Source organism: Xenopus tropicalis, chromosome 1 (assembly GCF_000004195.4).
Source record: "Xenopus tropicalis strain Nigerian chromosome 1, UCB_Xtro_10.0, whole genome shotgun sequence".
NCBI lineage: Eukaryota > Metazoa > Chordata > Amphibia > Anura > Pipidae > Xenopus > Xenopus tropicalis.
The window spans coordinates 101339089-101362269 of record NC_030677.2 but is presented as its reverse complement, the minus strand read 5'-3'; the positions used below and the strand labels follow the sequence as shown (position 1 = coordinate 101362269).

Sequence of the window (23181 nt, the reverse complement as noted above, 5' to 3'; positions counted from 1 at the left end):
CAGCCATGCGCAGCTTCTAAAGGGCTGTCTATTTTGCTGTATTTTGAGGCCCTCAATACAAAGTATTGTTAAAGAACATTGATAAAGATAGCTCCACGAACTGTATAAGTGAGTGGAGGCATGGCTGCTGGGGGACAGACAATACCAATTTAAATCAGGTGTCTCATTATCCCATCCCATTTAGCCCACCTGTGGCTAATTTTTTCAGGTGTGTGTGCACAAAGGGGTTAAATAGCCCCTCTTCCAGGAAGTGCCACAGCACTTGGTGTGGAACACACAGAGAGCAACTTTCCACAGAGAGCAACTTTTAACTTTACCTTTGGCAGTACGTTTTTTCCATTTTTCCAGGTGCTATTATGGCTACCCCTGCCTTGGAAGAATTGTTGCAGAAGGTGAGGGAAGCAGCGCAGGTTCGTGGTGATGCCTGGCTGCAGCATTTGCTTGAAATGCAGACCTCGGCGCCACCTCAACAAAACCAACAGGAGGACCCTCCAAGCGGCGGTGGACGGGCCCGCAGGTCACGGGCACCCACGCGCCTTAGCCCCAGCCCGGTGGGAACTTCCAAAAGGGGCAGAAGAACAGCACCCAGCTTATCTCCCTCCCCAGCGGCGGCGCATAGAAGTACCGCTGAAGAGAGCCTCTCACCTGTGACTGCAGGGACCGCGCCGAGACAGCCTGCCTCATCTTCCCGACGTCACAGCACAAGAGGAAGACAGCGCTACCGGCGCAGCACCGCCAGCAACTCCTCTGCTGCACGTGTAACTGTCTCTCCCAGCAGGGAGGACAGAGCGACTCCCTCTACATCCAATGTGCTCTTCTCTCAGCAGGAGCACAGGACTGAAGCAGCACTTCCTGTTCATGTGCCTTTGTCTGTGCCACAACAATGTGAGTATGATTTTAGTAGAGTCTGGGGTAGGCAAGGTGGGGAAGTTAGCAATTCAAGGGATTCAGAGTTTATAGATGTTTTGAAATTAATACTGGACAGACTTCCTTCAGCTCCTAAAACTCCTTCTATTATTTCTGTGGATGCTGCCCCTGATATATTTCAGCCAGTCCCTAGTCACCATGGTAACTGTACACAACCACTTCCTGATATTAGAAGTGGTGAAGGAATGAGCCAATGGTGTGAATCAGCTCCTCTGGGATTACAAATAGACCAAGCTACAAGAGAAAAAATATTAGCTGGTCAATTTGTTGATTTATTTACTTTAGTATCACTTGAAAAAGATTCAATTGATAAACCTTTTAAAAAGCCTGGAGAGGAAGCAAAAAAGTTAGCAGTTCCACATACTATTGGAAATTGGTTGCAAGGCTTTGCAGCGTATGCGAGCATCATTTGTGAAAAATACCCTGAGAAAGGTTCCTCTTTATTTTGTTATCTTGACCTAATTTGGAGTGCATACAAGATTTATGGTGGAGGTTGTTGGTTAAAATATGATGAGCAATTTAGGCGCAGAATGTCGGCTCGTTCTTTCATGCGTTGGGATTGTCAGGATATGAATCTGTGGTTACTCATAATGACCCCTAATCGTCCCCACTCTAATTTTCCTCATTCCACCTTTCAGTCAGGTGCCGGTGCTGCGCCTAGCGGGGCATCGGCAGCTAACAAAAAGGGACAGTGTTGGCTCTTTAATGAGAGCCACTGCAGGTGGTTCTCCGCTTGTAAATACCGGCATGAATGTTCATTCTGTGGTGGAGCACACCCAGCAGTCAGATGTTTTAAGAAGGCAAAAGCAGCTGTTCAAAAGCAAGCACCCAATCAGTCAAAGGGTGAGGAGCCCGGTGAGCGTCCAAAGGATGCACCCGTGGTTAAGCATATACCCCAATAATAGGGATGCACTTATTCTAAAATCTGGTTTTGATGTAGGATTTTGGATACCATTTGTTCATTCTGATAATCCAATGGAAGCAGATAATTTAAAAACTGTCTCAAAATTTGAACATGTAGTGTCTGAAAAGTTGGAAAAAGAGATCTCTTTGGGTAGGATAGCAGGCCCATTTGACTTTCCTCCTTTTTACAACCTTAGAGTCTCCCCTTTAGGAGTAGTCCCAAAAAAGGAGGAGGGTAAATACCGCCTTATACATCATCTCTCCTACCCTAAGGGCAGTTCTGTCAATGATGGAATTGACAAGGATGAAGCACGAGTCCATTATGTTTCTTTTGATAAGGCTTTAGAATTAGTTCGCAATGCTGGCAGGGGAGCACTTTTAGCTAAATCAGATATTGAGTCAGCGTTCCGCCTCCTGCCCATACACCCTGATTGTTTTCATTTGTTAGGAATAAAATTTGCTAATTTGTACTTTGTAGATATGTGCCTACCCATGGGGTGTTCAATTTCATGTTATTATTTTGAGTTATTTAGTAGTTTCCTTGAATGGGTGGTCACCCAGGTAGCGCAGTCAAATTCTATGCTGCACTACTTGGATGATTTTCTCTTTGTAGGTCCAGCCAATTCACCTGAGTGTGCCCGTTTACTCCATTTGTTTATGGAAGTGATGGAAAATTTTGGGGTGCCCATTGCAAAAGATAAAACAGAAGGACCTCAAGAGGTCATTGTTTTTCTTGGTATTGAGATAGATTCACGGGAGATGGTTTTTAGGCTTCCACTTGAGAAGTTGGAATCATTGTCCCAATTACTTGATAGAGCATTAATGGCCAAAAAACTAACTTTAAAACAAATTCAATCCTTATTGGGTCATTTGACTTTTGCGAGTAGAATAATGCCTATGGGACGTGTTTTCTGTCGAAGATTATCTTTGTCAACAAAAGGAATTAAGTATCCTAATCATTATATTCGCATGACTAAACATATAAAGGATGATTTAAGAATATGGCAAAAATTTTTGGCGGAATATAATGGTCAGTCCTGTTGGCAGATCAGCGAAAAATCTAATTTGGAATTGGAATTGTTTACTGACGCTGCTGGCAGCAAAGGCATGGGAGCTTATTTTCAAGGGCAATGGTGTTCTGCTCAATGGCCTTCATTTTGGAGGGATACTGATCTCATACGTAATTTGACTTGTTTGGAATTATTTCCAATTGTAGTGGCTTCACATATTTGGGGTGAGTTATTGGCTAACCAACGAGTCATTTTCTGGTGCGATAATTCAAGTGTGGTTCAAGTTATTAATAATCAGACTTCTTCCTCACCCCCAGTACTTAATTTGTTAAGGGTATTAGTTTTGCAATGTCTCCGTATGAACATCTGGTTTAGAGCACGACATGTGCCGGGTGTGCAAAATTCAATTGCTGATGCTCTTTCCCGTTTCCAGTACGGGGAATTCAGACGTCTGGCTCCTTCGGCCGAGACGGAAGGAAAGAAGGTCCCAGCTTACTTGTGGACTCTCGTTTCCGAAACTTAATTGCCATGGTGGGCAATTCCATTGCCCCATCTACTGCAAGATCTTACAGCAAGGTTTGGCGGGACTGGTTGGCAGTAGCTGATGGGGAAAATGGCATTGGGGATCATAGCAGCAGGTTGGTAGCCACATTTAGTTTCCTTTTAATATTAAAAGACAATGGCATTTCAGGCTCCACGGCTGGGAAATATCTTTCGGCATTATCCTTTTTATTCCGACTCTTGGGTTGGACCGATGTGTCAAAAGAGTTTGTTATAAAACAAATGGTTAAAGGCTGGAAGATAGAATCAAGTAGGCCTGATTCCAGGCGCCCAGTCTCTTACAACTTATTAAAAAACATAACGATGACACTACCTAGCATTTGTAGGGATGAATATGAGACACTCCTTTTCAAAGTAGCATTTGTTTTTGCATTTTATGGAGCATTCCGTTTAGGGGAATTGGTATCCCCATCAAAAAAGAATCCAGGGGGCTTATTAATTTCGGACATACAACTGTCTCCATCCTCAGTTAAAGTATTGTTAAGATTTTCAAAAACAGACAGGCATGGAAAAGGAAAATTAATATCTTTATTCCCCACAAGTGGTGAATTATGCCCCTTTGCCTTATTGTCATCATTTTTAAAAATCCGCCCTCAAAAACCTGGCCCTTTCCTTATGCATTTGGATGGTACCCCTTTAACCAGATACCAATTTCAGACTGTTTTTCAAAAATCCTTGGTTAAACTAAACTTAAATTCGTTATCATATGGGACTCACTCATTTCGCATAGGAGCTGCAACTGAAGCTAATCGAATAGGTTTACCTTCTGAAATGGTGAAGTGTATTGGTAGGTGGCGTTCTAACCGGTTCAGGACTTATATCCGACCTCATTTACTGTAAATAGTTCATTATATAATTTATCCTTATTTCTGTTTAATTCCTTTTAAAAACAGGTCTCCCACCTACAAATGTTTGGATTCTTGGTCACTCTTATGTTAAATGGGCTGCTAAGCGAGCTGGTATTCGCCCTTATGGTCGCCATCTAGGCTTACCATTGGAAAAAGTTCGCATTAGATGGAGGGGCATTCCTGGACTTCAATGGTCTCAGATCATCCCAGAGGTAATACAACTTAAGGGTATGTCTTCAAGACCAAAAATATTAATCATTCATGCTGGTGGGAATGATATTGGTAGCATGCGCAATGTTGAATTGATTAATACAATAAAACAGGACTTGGCGCGTTGCTGCGCTTTAATTGACGGATTAGTAATAGTATGGTCTGAGATCATATCCAGACAATACTGGCGGGGAGCTAGAGATATAAAAGCTTTAGATAGAGCACGCAAAAAATTAAACAGGTCAGTATCCTCGTTTGTGGTTAGAATTGGCGGTATAGTTATCCGTCATAATGAGATGGAAAAGGATAATCGCCCTTTGTTAAGACAGGATGGGGTACATCTCAACCCAATAGGTCTGGATATTCTTAACATGGAATTTCAAACGGGTGTGGAACAAGCATTAGCCGTGCTGGGGCGGCGGCCCATTTGCAATGGGCGGCCGGTGGCGGGGGTCTTACGCACGGCCTGATGGAATGTGAAAAATACTTGGTGAGTTAAGCTGAGCACGTTCAGCAGCCCACGGCTTTGAACCTGCTACAGCAGGAGACTCCTGGTGATTGGGGAATATCGTGCCAGCTGCAATGCAGCTGTTGGCATAATGTTATCATATTAAGTGTTAATAAATTTATCAATAAAGCTGTGGCCCAATTTTCATCCAAATGTTGTCATGTCTTTTTTGGAATTTCTTGGGTTTACAAAAACAATGTTATGGGCCACAGCATGGTATGCTTGTCCCCCAACCTGTTTAGCAGCCATGCACCTCCATATCAATTGGGCCCTCAGAAGTGTACTCCGACACACAGGCAATTACATTTTGCTAACAATTATCTAGGAATAGTAATAAAAAAATGATAAATGATTTAATTGTATGATTTTAAAGGCTGCAAATATTTAAAAAAAACACTTAAAATACGGATAATGCACATTACATTCCCTTTTATTGGAAGCAAATGGCAAAAACATAAAATAAAAAAAGCAAACAATCTGAGTGCACAATGGAAACTTTCCACTCTTGCTGTATACAACAGATCACTTAGAAATAACAGTAAAGATAAAATATAACTTGGCATAACATGAGATTGTCTTTACCATTCCAAAATATGTGTAAGTACTGTAAACATTTTGACAGACCATGTCTGCACTGAGATTCAAAATAGGCCCTGGCATTTCATGTACACAAAGGTCCAAACAGTCTTGCACAAGTCTATGGCAACTTACAGTAGGCCTTCTGCCAGTTGCCAGAGTACCTAGATTGTCAGTCTGGGCCTACCATATATTTCATAGGTATTTTCAAATTTTGATTGTAAAAAAAAAATTCTGATTACGTTTGATTGTTGTTTTTTTTTGTAATCACAATTTTTTTCTTGATCTTTAGCAGAATGAAGAAAATTCATGTCAGACAGCAATCGAGGGATGCAAACAGCAGGAAGGATAGGGCTGGCTTGCACCCACCAGTGCTAAATTGGCTCTTCATACTGGATCTGAAATAAGGTGACGTATCTTACCAGACACCAAAGGGCCTGTGCCTAGGGTGGCTTTTGGGGGACAGCCATTGAGTGCCTATAATATATATATAATTATGTTTAGATTTTATATAATTATGTTTAGACTTTTTTAAAATCCCCCCAAAAATTCCTCCAGCCACTACCAGAAAATTTCGGAATAAATCCGGCAAAGGAGCTGAGGGGTACGCGGCACGGAAGTCACTCACACTACAGTGACATCCCTTGCAAAGGGAGGTGACGTCACATGCATGCTACATGTGAAGTCACTTCTGTAACCTGGGGGGGCACATTAGGTCCAGTGCCTAGGGTGGCACCAGATCTAATTAAAGCACTTCCAAACACTGAGCAGAAGTACCCTTTGCATGAGTGTTAATGAGCATTGTAGTGATTAACAGACCTGTGAGGCAGTGTACAAGTAGGATTTGGAATCTTGGCTCAGGGAATTGGCTTTTTGGTAAACTGTTTCAAGAGTCAGAACATGGACTGCAGAAAGGGACAAATCGTGATTTTGAGTGCATTTGCAAAACTGTAAAACCACAGAAAACATTTTTAATGAATTTATAGTGTAAAGATTCTTAGATTATAAGAAACGTACACAAAAAACAAATTGCTCCATATGCATTGTGATTTGAGAGAAAGTTGGCAGTTTGAAGCTTATGGCATACATTGTTGGACACTTTGTATGGTCTATAGCCAGAAAGTAAACAAAATCACCACAGAGAGTCTTATCTCACATTTATTTTGTGCACTTTACCTAACCCTTTTAGGCAAATGTCACACAAAGCATTTTCTTAAAGGAAATGTAACACTAAAATTTTTTAAGTAATTGCCCTATACTGCAAACCACTTAGTATTTTGAATGATTTAATTAGAAAATACCTGCTAAAAATTGGCTTCCGGTCATTTGAAGTAAGGCTCGATCAATCGATCGTCGCATAGTGGATGCCGCTCCTTCCTTCGCCGCATCGCCTTACTTCAAATGACCGTAAGCCCAGTTTAATCAGGTATTTTCTAATAAAGCATTCAAAATACTAAGTGGTTTGCAGGATAGGGCAATTATTGGGGCAGGGTAAAATAGATTTTTTTTTTTTTAAAAAAGTTTAGTGTTACTTTTCCTTTAATAAAGGTAGCCATACACATTTAGATTTTAGTCTTCTTCCAACAAATGTATGGATATCGGCCGTACGTTTAAATGCAACGATCTGAAACTATTGAAATTGTAGGATAAAGCCTTTAAAATAGAAATTGGAAGTTATGTAATGTATAATGTATAGGTTATGTCTATATACAGTAGATAACACACCTTTTGAGAAACCTGTTGGATTACACATAAAGCTATGTAACTACAACAATGTAGAAATTCAGCAAACATTGCCCCATATTATGGTCTACACACTAGGCATTGTCACATAAAATCAGTAGTATTTATAAACTTAGTATTAATTTTAGTCAACCGTGAAGCCCAGTGTACAACTCTACCCGAAATATTGACAGAGAATTGAAAAATGATGTATAAAAACTATTTTGCTATTGTTGCTTTTTATTCCAAATTCACACAGCTGGAATGTTCTTGCTTTCTTAAACTTTCCTATTGATTTGAACAATTTACAAAAAATACAAATATAAATTAAAAAAAAACCCAACATTGTAAAGCACTGCTGTCAGATGTGAAAAGCAAGATATATTTCTCTAGAAATACTAGTTCAGTATTTCAGTAGTTTATGTGGCACAACATGCCACATAAAATCAAGCTTAACTCACAGTACAAGTGACTCACAGGTTTATAAACACATCACTTAATTTAAACCCTTTGTAATTCGTAAACCGTTTTCACAAGCTTTTACTACAGGTTCAGGGCGTGAATAATAATGTAAAATGTAATGACACATTTTTCTGTTGCTACGCTAGAAATAGTGCTACATGGTACTCAACAGATTTCTGTGAGTGCTAACAACCACGTATGCACCACTAATATGATAAAAACATCTTCCAAAAGTAATACCTCACAAACACATACCCCGGTTTGTATATATGGTGCCAAAGTCCCGCCCGATTGGAGGAAACGCTACAGTGCCCGCCCCTCATTGGTGGGCGGAGCTGCCTGTCCGGAGTTTTGCGTTCTGCTTCATCTGAACAGTCCTGAGCAGGACGGGCAGCAGGTAAGAAATGGCGAGTTGTGCTGGTGGTGAAGTGGTTAATGGTAGTAACCATATCCTCGGGATAACTCCGAATCTTTACCGTAATTACTGTGGCTTCTAGGATTTTTTTTAAACATGTCCCCTATGTAACAATTATGCAGGAAAGCTTTTGTCTTTATTCTTCTGGAAACCCCAACTCCTTTACCTCTTGGCAAGGGCATTCACATTTGTTTCTTTCGCTTTGTGACTTTTGCGTTCATTCCCTGTCTTGTGTGTTCATTCTTAATTCACTAAACTACGGACGTATCTATGGATGAATCCGCCAGCTCTCACTGTATTCAACGCTTGTAAGGCTCACACCCTCGTTGCTTGTTCTGTCGCTTAACAGCGCTAGGAGAACTTTGGCAGTCCAGCTGTTACAGCCCAAGCCTTATTCCAACCCCTTTCCGGCGCTTCGTTGGCAGGAGGGTCCAGGGAACAGCTGGAGAGCCAAGGGTTACCTGGCCTCAGTAGCACTTAACTCTACTAGTGAAACTGGCCGCACACAGAGCAGCAGCCCTGTGTAACATCCTTACCCAAGTTACACATACTAGAGAAATCAAAATTGGGCTATAAACATTCTCTTTATTTGTATCATGCCTTATTCAGGCTTTACCACTTTAATTTAACCCATTTTTGTCAGCAATACATTGTAAGTGAAATATTTTATGTACGAAACTCTAGTAGTTAGGATTTCTAGAAAAAGCAATATACACCATCAACTAATAGTCAGGCACAATGTTCCCACCTAATTAATTCCTTGTCCGCTACATGCACTAAAACATTCATTTGTGCCCGCATATTAAAATTGTGTGGCATTTTTAAAAACTGTGCTCCCGTCAGAATAGATACAAAATGTTTTTATGCAAAATTCTTTGTGCCAACCACAATTTGTTGTGCGCACTGGGCTCAAAATGCGTGCGCACACCTTAAGGTGGCCACACATGTGGGAATTTTTGATCTTTCGTACGTTCAGGGCTGAATCGTCAGATATGTGCTCAGGCGCCTTCAATGGCGCCCGATCAAAATCTTTTAACCTGCCCGATTGGTGAGTCGACCAATATCAGCAGCCTTTTGCAATATCAGTCGCCTCCCCGTACTCGCATCGAATATTGTACAAGGTTTCATACGATATCATCGGTTTTTATGCAAAATTCTTTGTGGCAACCACAATTTGTTGTGCGCGCTGGCCTCAAAATGCGTACGCACACCTTAAGGTGGCCACACATGTGGCAATTTTTGATCTTTCGTACGTTCGGGACTGAATCGTCAGATATGTGCTCAGGCGCCTTCAATGGCGCCCGATCAAAATCTTTTAACCTGCCCGATTGGTGAGTCGACCAATATCAGCAGCCTTTTGCAATATCAGTCGCCTCCCCGTACTCGCATCGAATATTGTACAAGGTTTCATACGATATCATCGGTTTTTATGCAAAATTCTTTGTGGCAACCACAATTTGTTGTGCGCGCTGGCCTCAAAATGCGTACGCACACCTTAAGGTGGCCACACATGTGGCAATTTTTGATCTTTCGTACGTTCGGGACTGAATCGTCAGATATGTGCTCAGGCGCCTTCAATGGCGCCCGATCAAAATCTTTTAACCTGCCCAATTGGCGAGTCGACCGATATCAGCAGCCTTTTGCAATATCGGTCGCCTCCCCGTACTCGCATCGAATATCGTACAAGGTTTCATACGATATCATCGGTGCATGTAAAGCCCGCTTTAGAGGGAACATTGGTCAGACATTGGTATTTTGTATATTTATATAGTGGGCAACATTGTGGCAGCTCTGTACATTACACTGTGAGAAACAAACCAGAAAATGAATCTTTGTAAATGGATTTTACTACTTAGGAGATCTCCGAACATCCCAGGAACCAACCAGATTTATTTGAGCAAGAACTTAATGTTGACAGAATCTCATTCTGGTTGATGGGTGTGTTGTGTTTTTTATAGTCTAATGATTCTGTGCTAAATTTTTTCAGTTGCGTACTGAAATATACAATTTTATCTCAGGAATGTCCAACCTGTGCATCTCCATTTGCATACTGAGCATCTCACCAACAGCTGGAGACTGTTGTGGGAAAGATATTACAACTACTGGGGTCCCTACTGAGACATTGGGGGTCATATGTCAAAACAAAGCAAATTTGCATCTGGACAGTAACCTGTAGTAGCCAATCAGTGATTACATTTTGTTTCAGCCAACTGCAGGTAGAACAATGAAAGCAGCATTTTGATTGGTTTCCATAAGTTATTGTCCAGGTGCTGATTTGCCCTGAATGAGCCCCATTGGGTGACCTTTTGTTTGCTTAGTAGTGAGCCTAACCCTTTTATTCAGGATCCGTGTGATTCATAGTCCTCTTACCACAAATTTCCATGAGGATTTGAACAACTGGAATTTTGTAAGTTGATACTGGCTGGCTCTTAGACATTCATTCTTGTGGAATTTAAAAATATTTGCAGTAGACATAAGTAGAAACTCCATACAGAGGAATGTTTGTTTTCATTTTTTTTCATACCTGGTTGTAACCTTTTGTGTCCCACATTTCTTTTTATTTTACATGCCATGGATCACAAGCCAAGTTCAACTGTAAAACAGTTTATTGTAGTCTTGGCTTCTGGCCTTTTTAAAGCTCTTGCACACAGGCAGTTTTTTGTGTGTTGACACGAGTTTGAGATGTAGGTTTGAGCACACCTAGACACATCAGATAATTGATTCCATTATATTTTGGTTGTACTCTTGAGTGTTCAGAATAGTGTTTTATTGCATTTGCGTTTGCGTGCTGCATTGTCTTGACATATGTTCAGACAATAGCATATTATATGCATTTCTACGTGCTCAGCATGCATTTGTAAGTGCACTGGCCTAACTGCTACTGGAGTAGCAGTGAAGCCTTATAGTGTGCCTCCATAGCTCTCTTATGTCACTGTCATTAATGATTAGTTTCACCATGTGGTAATTGTGTATTAGGTTAATTTGTCTCTGTGCACTCATCTTCCCATGGACCTAATGATTCATTTTTGCAGGTTACTTGTTACATAGTGGGGTAGATTTATATATTTTTGTAATGCCTTGACTGCTGTTATGCTTTTGTTGTTAACCCTTTTTCTATCACAGGTGGTGTTCTTTGAACATTTCAGTGTTAGCAAATATTTCTTAAAGCGCTTGTAGTTTTTGTAACACAGCATTTTGCAGCCAGAAGTGTTTTGTAACTGCAAACTTGACTGTAATAATTGCTTAAAATTTTTTTTTTGTTGGTTTGGAAAGCAGAGGGGAAACTGTATGAAGATTATAAGATTTATGAAAAGAATCAGCTGTTCTGATCTGAATCTTGTCAGATTTGCACTGATGTGGCTTGGATGCTTACAAAAGACAGAAAAGTATTTTCTGATGTTGCATTCATGTTATAAACCTGTCATTCGCAGTAGATGGAAAATGTACTGTGCAAGATTAGCCTGTCGTGTAACTAATTTCTCTTTTTCATTTGTCAGTGTTTTATGCAGGGTAATATGCTTGCAGGTTAAAGACCTTGTGGTGACAACAGACTAATGCAATGGATGGTTGTAAGGTGTAGAACACCTGTCACAGGCCAGTTTGCTATAGGAAGCATTCGATAGAGAATAGGGTTGTTTTGACCACTGCTGTTTTCTGCCTTAGCACAGAGAGTGTCAAAACACACCCATGTGTCATTAAAGGGGGAGTATACTGCTGTTTTTCAATACTGGTTCAATGAATAGGGCTTGTGCTGAACATACTTTTTTCAGGCCTTAGCAGGGGGAAGGCTTGGGTTTGCTTATACAGAGGACCTTGCAGTATATGAATGATTTGTTTCATAGCCTAAGCTATAGGACGTAAAATGGCAATATTTACTGATGTGTATTTTAAATTATTTGTTCATTAATTATTTTTTCTGAAGGTATCATTTTCCTTTAAACCAGAGCTGTCCAACTGGAGGCCCGTGTGCCGGACGTGGCCCCTACTCTGTTTAAAGGCTCCATATACTTCCTGTGAGACATCTTCATTTTAATTTAATCCAGCCTTCAAAAATACTATATGAGAAATAATCAGTCCACTACATGTAATAAGTTTGACAGCACTGCTTTAAACCATAGAGCACATAGATACTGCCTTAGGAAAGGGTTGGATTATAGAGGGGTTCCCTATATATTTGAATTGATGATTATATTGTACATATTGTGCATGGAAATCACCTAGGCACCTAAGTAAAGCAACCAACTTTTGGCCCCATACCTTCATATGGTCATGGACCTTATATTTTGCAATAGTAAATATATTATTTCCCTAAGCACTGTGTTCCAAAGACCTTTTATTCTTGACCATACTTTTGTTTTGAAATCAAAGCTATCTAACAACATTTACTTTTTTTAAAAGGCTGTTAGCTGAAAGCAATAAAACTGTTATTTAGCTCTTGAATAATATATAAAAGGAAACTGCACCCAAACACAACTCAAGCTTTTTAAAAAGGAAACATAATTTCAAGCAACTTTGCAATATACATCAGTTAAAAATATGCAATCTTTTCATGATTTTAATGTAATAATATGGTTTAAAATAGTTACCTAAGCCTGGTCCCCTATTTTCCTGCTGATCTGGCTGACTACTTTGAGATTTAAAAAAAAAGTGTAGTCGACAGTAGTCGACTGTCTTCAACCTGACTTCAGCCTACATATTCCAAATCCCCCATAGAATGCCCTTACCCTCGGGGGCCCCAGTTATTAGCCCACCTGTCACTGAGGTTCTGTTCGATGATAGGCCCTGCCAGTAGGTAGAATTAAAATGAAATGAAAAATTCCCCACTAACATATGGACACACCCCTGATCTGCCCCATCATATAAAAACCCTGCCCATTGCACATTTGTTTCTTTTGGGCCCTTGATTGGAGTACCCTACTAAGAGGGAATACTGAGGGGTTTGTGCTATAGCACAGTGTATTCTCAAATGTTTTATTGTAGACTGCTTGGTTGCTTATGCAAAAAAATTATTTTGTCCTTACAGAGGGCGGATCTGAGTATAAATTATTGTGTGTTTACAAAATTTTATGTGCACCTCATAATTGTGCTAGATGGTGTCATGACTTGCGCAAAACCTCAGTTAAAGTTGATTTGGGGAAAGTGCTCATGAACACACTTTATTAATTGTTTTTTTTAAATATTTGTATTCCTTTGTGCAAGATTTGTGCCTGACGTGGGAATAAGTTATTAAGCTAATGACTGGGATACCATTTTCTTCTACAGAGCAACTTTATTTTTATTTGTAGTTTAGAGGTGCTCCTCATATTTGTTTTTTTTTTCTGATCTAGCTATCATGTGAAACATTCAGAAAGAATAATGTGTTTGTGGGCAAGCTTGCTTTTACTTACTTTTTATAACACTTTTACTCCTCTTCCATTTCCATATTTAACCTACTATTTTCCTCTTTTTTCCTAACATAATTTATCCCTACTGTCTTCCTCAGTGGCTGCCTGATGATCTTGGGAATTGTTGTTTGCAGTAGTGGGAAGGTATAACTTGGCAGCTGGCAGATCTAATTGATAAATATGTGATTAGAAAAAGCTTAAACTATATATATATATTTTTTTTTCTGTGCCTTCTTCTTTCTGCCTTCTTGTTTTTCTGTGCCTTCTTCTCAAAACAAGGGCTGACAATTCCAGTCCTGCACCGAGAAGCCATTGGTCAAAAGGGAAAAAAATAAAAGAAAAAAATGTGCTGGGCATGCTTTCTCTTTCAGCTTGCAGGTTGTAAACAGCATAAAATTGATGCTGACAGGTAAAGCTGGCCAAGGATCCACTAAATTAGTGAGGTAGCCAAGCAAATGGATCTTGCACTGATATGGGTGGGCAATACTGGGCTGATCTGATCATTTGGCCCTCGGGCCAACAATTGGATCTGAATTGCTGCTATACAGGCATTCATACGAGAACTGCATCACTGTGCAGATGCAGTCCTCAATTTTAAGCGAAAATCAAACCTGCCTGATCAACATGTGGGCAATTTTTGCCCAGATGTTAGTCAGGTAGACAAGTTAGAGGAGCCCACAGAGGCAGAGAAACTGCTGAATCTGCCTGAAAGGGCCAGTTTGGTACCTTAAATATGCCTGTGTATGGCCACCTTAACAGACATGTATTATTTATTGAGGGGATTGATCTTTTTAAGTGTGTATAAAATCATCCGCTGTTTACTGAATTGGGAATGGAAAGGGCAATAAAAAGTTTTTTGTTCCTGTCTTGTTCTGAACAAAGTCTTCATCATGACTGCAGTACTAATTATTATATATGTGTTTCTCTTAGTTTTGGTTTCCTTGGATACATTTTTTGTAAAATACAAACTCATTAAAAACCAGAAGGTCTATCCTAGGTGTAATTCCTCCCCCCAATGTTTAGCAGTGAAGTTGTCTGCACTGTTTGCACATTTAAGTTCTCTTAAATTCTGCTAGCAGAGCCTTGCCCCAGATGAGCCAACAAAAGTACTACTGGTGCATATATGATGCCTTATTTACAATGGATAGGCATAATGCTAAGTTCTTAGGTAGGCTCAGAATTGTACACATACTTACTATAGCATTGCACAATTTAACCACATAATTAAACTGCCTGTAATTTTGCACACAGTTTACTAACTAGTGCTAAAATTTTGGAAAATAATGTTGCCTTGTGAGTGAAAAAATGTTGGCAAATTATCATGTAGAAGGAAAGGTAGAATCACTGGGGGTGCCAAGCTCAGTGATTGCAGTCTTCTTTCTGAAAACTGACTTCATACATCTTATTGTTTTTTAAATAATGCACCACAAATTATAACCCTTTTTAAAAAATGTGTTCTTTTTTTTCTGTTTTTTACTTTTTTTTACTGTTTTTCTGAAATGTAAGTTTTAAAAAATTCAGGGCAAGATTCCTGAATTTTTCCTTTTACCCCCTGCATTTTTACATGAGCGAAAACTTGGGCAAAAGGTTTTACCATCTCATAGACTTGCATTGTGTAAAATTAGCACAACTCATAACATTTTGTGTGACTTTACAAACCATTTTAATGATAGAATTTTAAGCAAACTTTAACCAATAGGGTACAATGGAAATCAACTGCTCAAAGCTGGATCACTCCTTTTGGCACAAACATGCATCAAGGCAAGTAGGACCTACTTTGATAAATGAGCAAAATCATTAACAAAACTCCAGAATGTGAGGAAAAGAATAGTAAATGTAAGATAATTTTAACTGCTGGGAAAATGTCATGTGGCAACATGACAACTGTGTGTCAGACAGCATTATACTAGATGGAGAAAAATGGATCACAGTTTAACATTGGTGAATAGACCACTGATCACACGTTTCTTACATGTGGAGCTATCCAAACACATTAATAATAATAATTCTGTGCCTTTAGTACATCTATAAATACACACCTTGTCCAGGCTATCAGTCAGCCTATAATGGATAGTGCACATATGAAGGTTACTGATTTTACAGGTTTGATCATGGAATTCCTCTGAGTGCCTGCCAGTTCTGTTCATTTCTACAGAAAGCGATTTTTTAAGCACATGAATTGTCCTTAAGAATACATGGGCTAGAGTGCAAGAGGCACAATTAAGCCCTGCAATTCAATTGAACTAGGTGAAAAATGTGTGTGTATGTTGTATGACTAGCGTTATGCTTATGTGGGTAGACAAAAGTATATAAGTGCAATGTGGCAAATTTCAGGCAACTTAGAAACACTTTAATAAAGGGCCAGTATACACTCCTTAAAGCATTTGTTCAGTGAACATGTCTTGTGTTGGACATACATTTTAATCATACATTAATCACACAAATGTTTTTTGTTTATTGAGCTAAACAGGGAAATTAAAGCTACACCATGTTTGGCCATTTTGATCTCAGATAATCAGAAGTCCATTATGCAACAGGATTAAATTAACTCTGGTAATCTAATTTTACCTGTCAAGAACCAAACATTGAGTAGCTTTAATTTGCTTTGTGTAGCTCAAGGCATAACAAAACCCATGAATATTTTGCAATTAAAACATAGGCCAATACTATGTTCAGCCCAAGCCCTATTCATTCAACTCATGTTGAATAGGGGGCATACTGCCACTTTAACTGTTTTAAACAGTGTGACAAAATAAAGAATATCATGACTGAGGTTATCTTTTGAGCATAACTGACACTTCAAAGATTATTTTTGAGAGCGTATGATGGGTACATTGCTATACCTACCCTGTGCAATGTGTGCAAAGAGGCAGAGAAATAGAATCACAAGCTGTTGTTTTGAAGTATCTTAAATGAGTCACCATAGACTTCAGCATTTCCTAAGGATTTCCTGCTATTGTTCTTCTTTCCTATTTGTATGTGGAGTGAAAAGCTGAATAAATATCTAAATGTTCTTTTAAGTTACTCAGACTTTAAAAGTATCCGGCTATACACTGTTAATCTTAACGAAAACAGTTTTTTACAGCGTTTAATTCAAGAGACAAAATATTTCTCGATAAAGTCCTAAATCAGTGTAAATACAGGTCAGGAAGTGACTACCGTCACATACTGTATGAAAACAATTGCAGTGTGGGGAACAGGGATATATATATATATATATATATATATATATAAAATAAAACACAGCCAGCACCAAGGGTCTTATAGTTCAAAACAATCTCAAGTGTATTGCATGTATAACCGACGTTTCGGTCCCTTTTGGGACCTTTTTCAAAAGGGACCGAAACGTCGGTTATACATGCAATACACTTGAGATTGTTTTGAACTATAAGACCCTTGGTGCTGGCTGTGTTTTATTTTCTATTCCGTGCACATGGGCGGCTATTTATTAGCATTTTGGAGTGAGGTGCTGTTGTGAGAACCTTTTTTATATATATATATATATATATACTGTATATATATTTACAATACCCCAATGTTTCTGCATCATTCCGCAATACATACATACAAAACAAAAGTCACCAGCACCCCTTAAATATGCAACAATCCATCTGTATTAAAAAGATTAAAAGCAGCATACAAAAATACATGTGATATTTTGGGACTTACGTCACTTTCTCAAACATGACATGTATATTTGGGAGTATATATCATGTTTGAGAAAGAGACTTGAGTCCCAAAAAGTCACATGTATTTTTGTATGCTGCTTTCAATCTTTTTAATACAGATGAATTTTTGCATACTTAAGGACTGCTGTATATATATATATATATATATATATATATATAGACAGAGAGTTTAGATAAAGAAAGCAGTTTGTTAGAAAAAGATTATTTTTGGTCAAAGACCCAGGAAAATGTGTGTTCTAGAAAACTGTGTGAGGAGTAGAGTTTCAGTAAAAATGCTAACATTCATAATGAGACCCAGATCTAAGCCAAGTGGTATTGGCATGCAAAGCAATATTACTTGACCCCCAACACCACCCATTGGTTGCATGCATGCACATTTGCTCACTGACTCATCTTGCTTTACCAACACCATTGTTATTGGGATCCACTCCCTCAATTATGCCCTAGCCTAGGCACATGCCTCTGCTGACTACTCCTAGACCCAGCCCTGAAAGGACTCTAAATATATTATATATTATTGTATATATTTTAGCTGAGGTATTTATCATTGCCATTAAAATTTTAAAATATATTCCTAGGTCCATGTTTTGTTGCATATGATCACATGCTGTGGGATAACGAAAAGATTGGAAAGATAGATTAGAAGGTTGTTGTGGGTGAGGGATGGATGCTTAGTCAACAAAATGTAAGTGCCAACCTCCCTTCTCAGAGTATGGTCCCTGAACAGTATTGTTGCTTTCTATGCAGGGCCGGAACTAGGGGTAGGCAGAAGAGGCACCTGCCTAGGGCGCAACAGTGGGTGGGCACCAGGCAGGTACCTCTTCTTTCACTTACCCCTATTTCTGTGCCTTTTGCCACCCCACCCCACATGCATAAGTGTGCTCACTTGCGAACTTCTATGTCCAAATTAATTATAAAAAACCATAAAATAACATTGATGGCGATGGCTACAGATACATAGGGAAAGTGCACACAGAGGGAGTATCAGCTGTTGACCTCTTCCTGGATAAGAGCATAGTACCTCAGAAGTTTTGTTCCAATTGCTAATACGGTTATTGAACCCAAAAAGAACGAAGCCACAAACCAATGGACAAATAGCAGAATCATAATTTTCTGTAATAGCATCATTGTAAGGCTGGAGGCATACTTACAGATTCCAGTGTTATGCTCATTGGTTCAGCATTACTTTTTTCTTATAATCATATGGTTTCTGTGCTGTTTCTCACAGCTTTTAACTTTTACCTACCACATTCATTCTGCATTGGCCACCTTCTTCGTGTCTAAGATGCAGTCCCCAAGTAAAGCATTTCATTGTGGTGCAGGGTACTTCATACACCTGCTATTCTAAAGGCTCTTTCATAATGACCTGGAAGAGATCTCTTCTAAAAGAAGAACCCCGTAAGAGGATCATGGAAAATATGTTTGGAGAACACTTCAGTAGCATAGGTCTGCTGGCTGTGAGAAGTGGCACAGCAGCCATAAGCCCTATACCTAAAAAAATTAAGCAGTGCTAGAAGAACATAAACTGGGGCAAGTCATTCTGATACTTTTATGTTTTTATGTGTTTGGATACTGTATTTTTATTCATTTAGTGATTGGGATGTATTTATCAGTAAAAGAAAAAAACAACTAGAATGATTAACTAACACAGGATCTTTATGTGTAATTAAGGCAATCATATCATTGCTAAGACAGACTGCTGATTTTTTTTTTTTTCCAGTTTCTTAGTGGCTTTCATAAAAATATCAGAGTGATTACTCAGTTTTTTAATCTCTTCAAAGAAATGATTATTCAAACATCTGTTCTGTCGCTTGGCAGTGTGTAGGGCAGTTGTGTAGGGCTCAGGGCAAAACAAAGCAGCTATAGAGATGCATGGAAGAAAAAACAGTATGTGCATTGTTCTACAGAAATATTGGCTGTTATGGGATATAAAGTGAAATTTGTCTGGGAGTGAGAACACCGTCTATTTCTATACTTTTAATTTCCTCTGGAAAAATCTTTTGTACATTAAGGAATCAGAAAAACAACTATATTCCTAATAGAAATCACCTTTTATTTCATGTACGGACATATAAACCATGTCCATTGGCTTCCTCATAGAATGTACGAAAATGCTACCTCAGTATCTAAAAGTGTTCAGCACGTGGGCTGCATGAAGTCAATGTCAACCCCTTCCAAGCATCTCTATTAAATGCACCATCTGAATCCTGATACCAAATTTACAATTGTTTTATGTTTTCCACTCTTAGCTGATACAATAATTATTCTCCCATACCTCATCCATCAGTTGCTTCCTCCAGTACCTCTAATATTTAACCTCAGTTGTTATCCTCTCTACTTTTTCTAGCTAATCTTGTTGGTTTACAATACTAGTCAACAATTTAATAACATGCTATTTAAGTGGAACGAAAGCCAGCTTTCAACCCCCCCCATACACGCATTGTAGGCCTTTTCCCATATGCCTCCCTGTAGAGGCCCTTCAATTTAAATTGCCTGGTGACATTTAAATACATAATAAAAGGCTCTGAAAATTAAAGTCTTTAGTGACATTTCAAGCTGCTCCCTTTAGGTTATTGTGGTCAATGATGACGTTGATGACGGTAAAGCACATGTTCAATTTATATGAGTCAGATTGGTAGCTCATTAAGATTTACATTACTTAGCAGAATAGAAATCAATTCATTCTGCATCAGAGTGATTTAATAGCCAACCTGCTTTTATTACAGATGTAACCTGTCTCATATTTTGATCATTTTCAAAGCTTAACTTCTAAGGAGCAGCCCAGAGTACACTGCGCATGTGCAGTGCCTCTGGCACACAAAACATAGCCTAAGAAAAACAAAGATGGGGGGGCTGCTGTGGACAGTTTTAAAGGGAGCTAACGGGCACCCAAGGGATTTTGACAGAGTTTCTTAAAATAACCAACTTTGCAATATACATTCATTCATGTTTTTTTCATATGGAGAGAGATCTTCTCCAGTACCCAGGGGCACTCAAGCTCTGAATTTGCTGAAATTAAATAAGGCAACCCTTTACACTCAGTTCTAGGAGTACATCACAGGAGTACATCACAAGGGTAAAAAAAAGCAGTGCTTCTGTACTTGTTTTTGAAAAATGTAATCTTGTTCCAACATTAATAAATGAGGCCTTTGTTGTATTCTTCAAACAAAAAAATACTTTTAGAAAATCCCTTAGCTCTGTAGGCAGTTGAACTATGCACTGTAGAGTATAATTAATTCCAGTATACTGCCATTTAAAGGCAATAATTAGTAGATCATTGACAGTGATAATTATGCCTTGCAGTTTACAATAGAAACAGTCTGAATTAGTGATCCCTGGGTTATTTCTGTTGAAATACTAATTATATATGAAATGGTAACTGCCATGTCCTGACATTAAAGGGGCAGTTCAACTTCAAGAAAATTTATTGTGTTAAATAATACCCCAGAAATAATGATGTTTTTAGTTCTTTTTTTTTTTAAATGTTTTAGAAAGAAATTGTTTTGAGCAGCACCTCAGTAACCAAGATCACTGATTTTGGAACAAATCAGTGACCTGAATTATTCCAATTTAATACATTACAAAGGTCAATTACCAAGCCCCCAAAGGGGGAAGGTGAAGCACAAGAGCACTAGGAGGTGCAAAAGCTGTTGCTGCCTCCCCTAACGCGATGAAAGTAAGTTTCTCACTCAGGGGAAGACGTTGGGCAGGTGCAACTTGGGAGGTGCGGGCCCCTGGGGTGGTAGCCCCAGTGGGCCTTGTACCCCCCATCTGACCCTGCCCCCGCCTAACCCTAATGAATACCGCACTGCCAAACAATGCCTGCCAAATGAAACTTTTTAAATAAAACTTGCAGCTATTTTTGTGCACTGCCCGGCATGTAGAAAGTACAAAAACATTATGGGTTTCCTATCGTTAGCACTGTGCCCTGCACATACTTAATGCCCCCCTAGTTGTTCTGATTACTTTTAAGCACTAGAGAAGAAAATAATTGTAAAAATCTTAAATTCCTGCATGCAATTTAAATCTTGGACTAACGGTTTGGACAAGGAAAGTTTTTAAAAAAAATAACACATCAATCAGTGCTGATAAATTTGTCGATTTGTCATAAAATATTTATTGGGGCACTGGGGATTGTTAGTCCCAGATCTGGGACCAATGATTTATACATTTGGGGCACTAGGGATCGTGAGTAAGATTTCCTCTGGCCCATGGTACAATACAATTTTAGCCCCATCTTGTTATGCACATGGCATGGTAATATAAGAACAGGTTACACCGAAGAGAATATTAGCAACTTCAGATAGGTTCAACTTTCCAACTAAAAAGATGTCCCCTATTTTGTTACTCCCATAGCATGGTGATAAAAGAACAGGTAACCCTGAAAAGAATATTAGCAATTTCAAATAGGTTAATCTATCCAGCCCCACCCCCAATATTCTTCATTTCTTTGGCCATGTTTGCAAAAATTGTTGTTTGTGCACACTTAAAAAGCTATATTGACTGCATGGCCTTGAGCAGCAGAATGATCACATGTAGGTGTGCCAGCAGCAGGATGGATGCATGCGGTGTTTATGTTTGAAAAGTTTTTATTTTTTAATATGCAAAAATATTCTTTTAATGTAATGTGTGTTATTACCATAATTCAGTTTAGTGGTGACTGTAACGCAACAGATTATAAATTGGATGAACACAAGGGGTTTATGAACACAAACATAAGTGCTAAAAAGAATTTAAATTTATACAGTGGCTTGCAAAAGTATTCGTCCCCCTTTAACTTTTCCACATTTTGTCACATTACAGCCACAAACATGAATCAATTTTATTGGAATTCCACGTGAAAGACCAATACAAAGTGGTGTACACGCGAGAAGTGGAAGGAAAATCATACATGATTCCAAACATTTTTTACAAATAAATAACTGCAAGGCTACTTAACCCCCTTCCCATATATGCTCATTTAAACTGGTAGCACCAACATGCTACAGAGCTGAAATGAATATTTCTTGTATCATTTTAGTAAAAAAAAAAAATTGCAACAGATGCTGTGCTCTGTATGGTTCTTGTGCAGTTGAGCAGCAGAACTGACTGCACAGGTTATGTAACGATCAAAAAAAAAGTAGTCAGCGCAGGGATGACTGGCGCAGGTACACAAGGCTGCAGAAGGGTTGACTTGTAGCAAAGAAGTGCCTACCTAGGACGTAATGTCAGTGGAAATTAGAAGAGCAACATTAAAGATGTTAAATTAAGGATTGTTAGAGATGAACTGAATTTAAGGATATATTAAGGAATGCTGTTGAATGTGAGTGGGGAAATGTCTGATGATGTTGGCAAAGTTAGGACAACATTAAGGAAATCAATGACAAACTAAGAAACAATGTGTAAAACCTTTGCTTAACATTCGGAAAAAGGGCAGAAGAAAGTTAGGAAATGAAAAAAAAAATACAGAACTGGACAAGTATTTCTAATGTGCGCACTCCCTGCAATTCTCTCATGTATGTCAGGAAACTTGTTGCATATTTATGGAAATCCCCAGTCATGTTCCAGGCACACAACAATGTAGAGCCCTCCAAAGGAAAGGTCTCTTCCCAGAACAAGTATTTCCTCAGGAAGTCAGGGCACTCACTTATGACAACAGATATTTTGCAGGCCCCATCCCTGATTTGTGCATTTGCTTTGTGCAGCTTAATTTCCAGAATACTCTGAGTGTAAATTGCAATGGGTTCTCTGTTATTTCTTAAAGCAAATAAGTATATTTGTCTGTAATGACATCAGAACTTTTAGCTAATGCACTGTGCATAATGCACTCTGAATAGGCTAGGTTGGAATTATCATTTTTAATATTCTGTCTGTGTGCCATTTATACTTCACAAGCTGCTGTTTGCCAAGTGCCATAGTGCCTTAAATAATTTAATGGAGATCTAGCTATTATGATGCACAGTAAGTTATTCCATGTTTATAAAAAA

General features: G+C 38.9%; 1 protein-coding gene across 1 annotated transcript in view; it reads left to right on the top strand.

Annotated features, from left to right (window-relative positions):
- Window positions 1-8056: 8056 nt before the first annotated feature.
- Window positions 8057-23181, top strand: part of kank3 (KN motif and ankyrin repeat domains 3) — a 47357-nt gene continuing 32232 nt past the window's right edge. The window contains exon 1 of the mRNA XM_002938551.5: window positions 8057-8124. The gene's annotated coding sequence lies outside the window, so the exon portion shown is untranslated. The remainder of the gene's footprint in view (window positions 8125-23181) is intronic.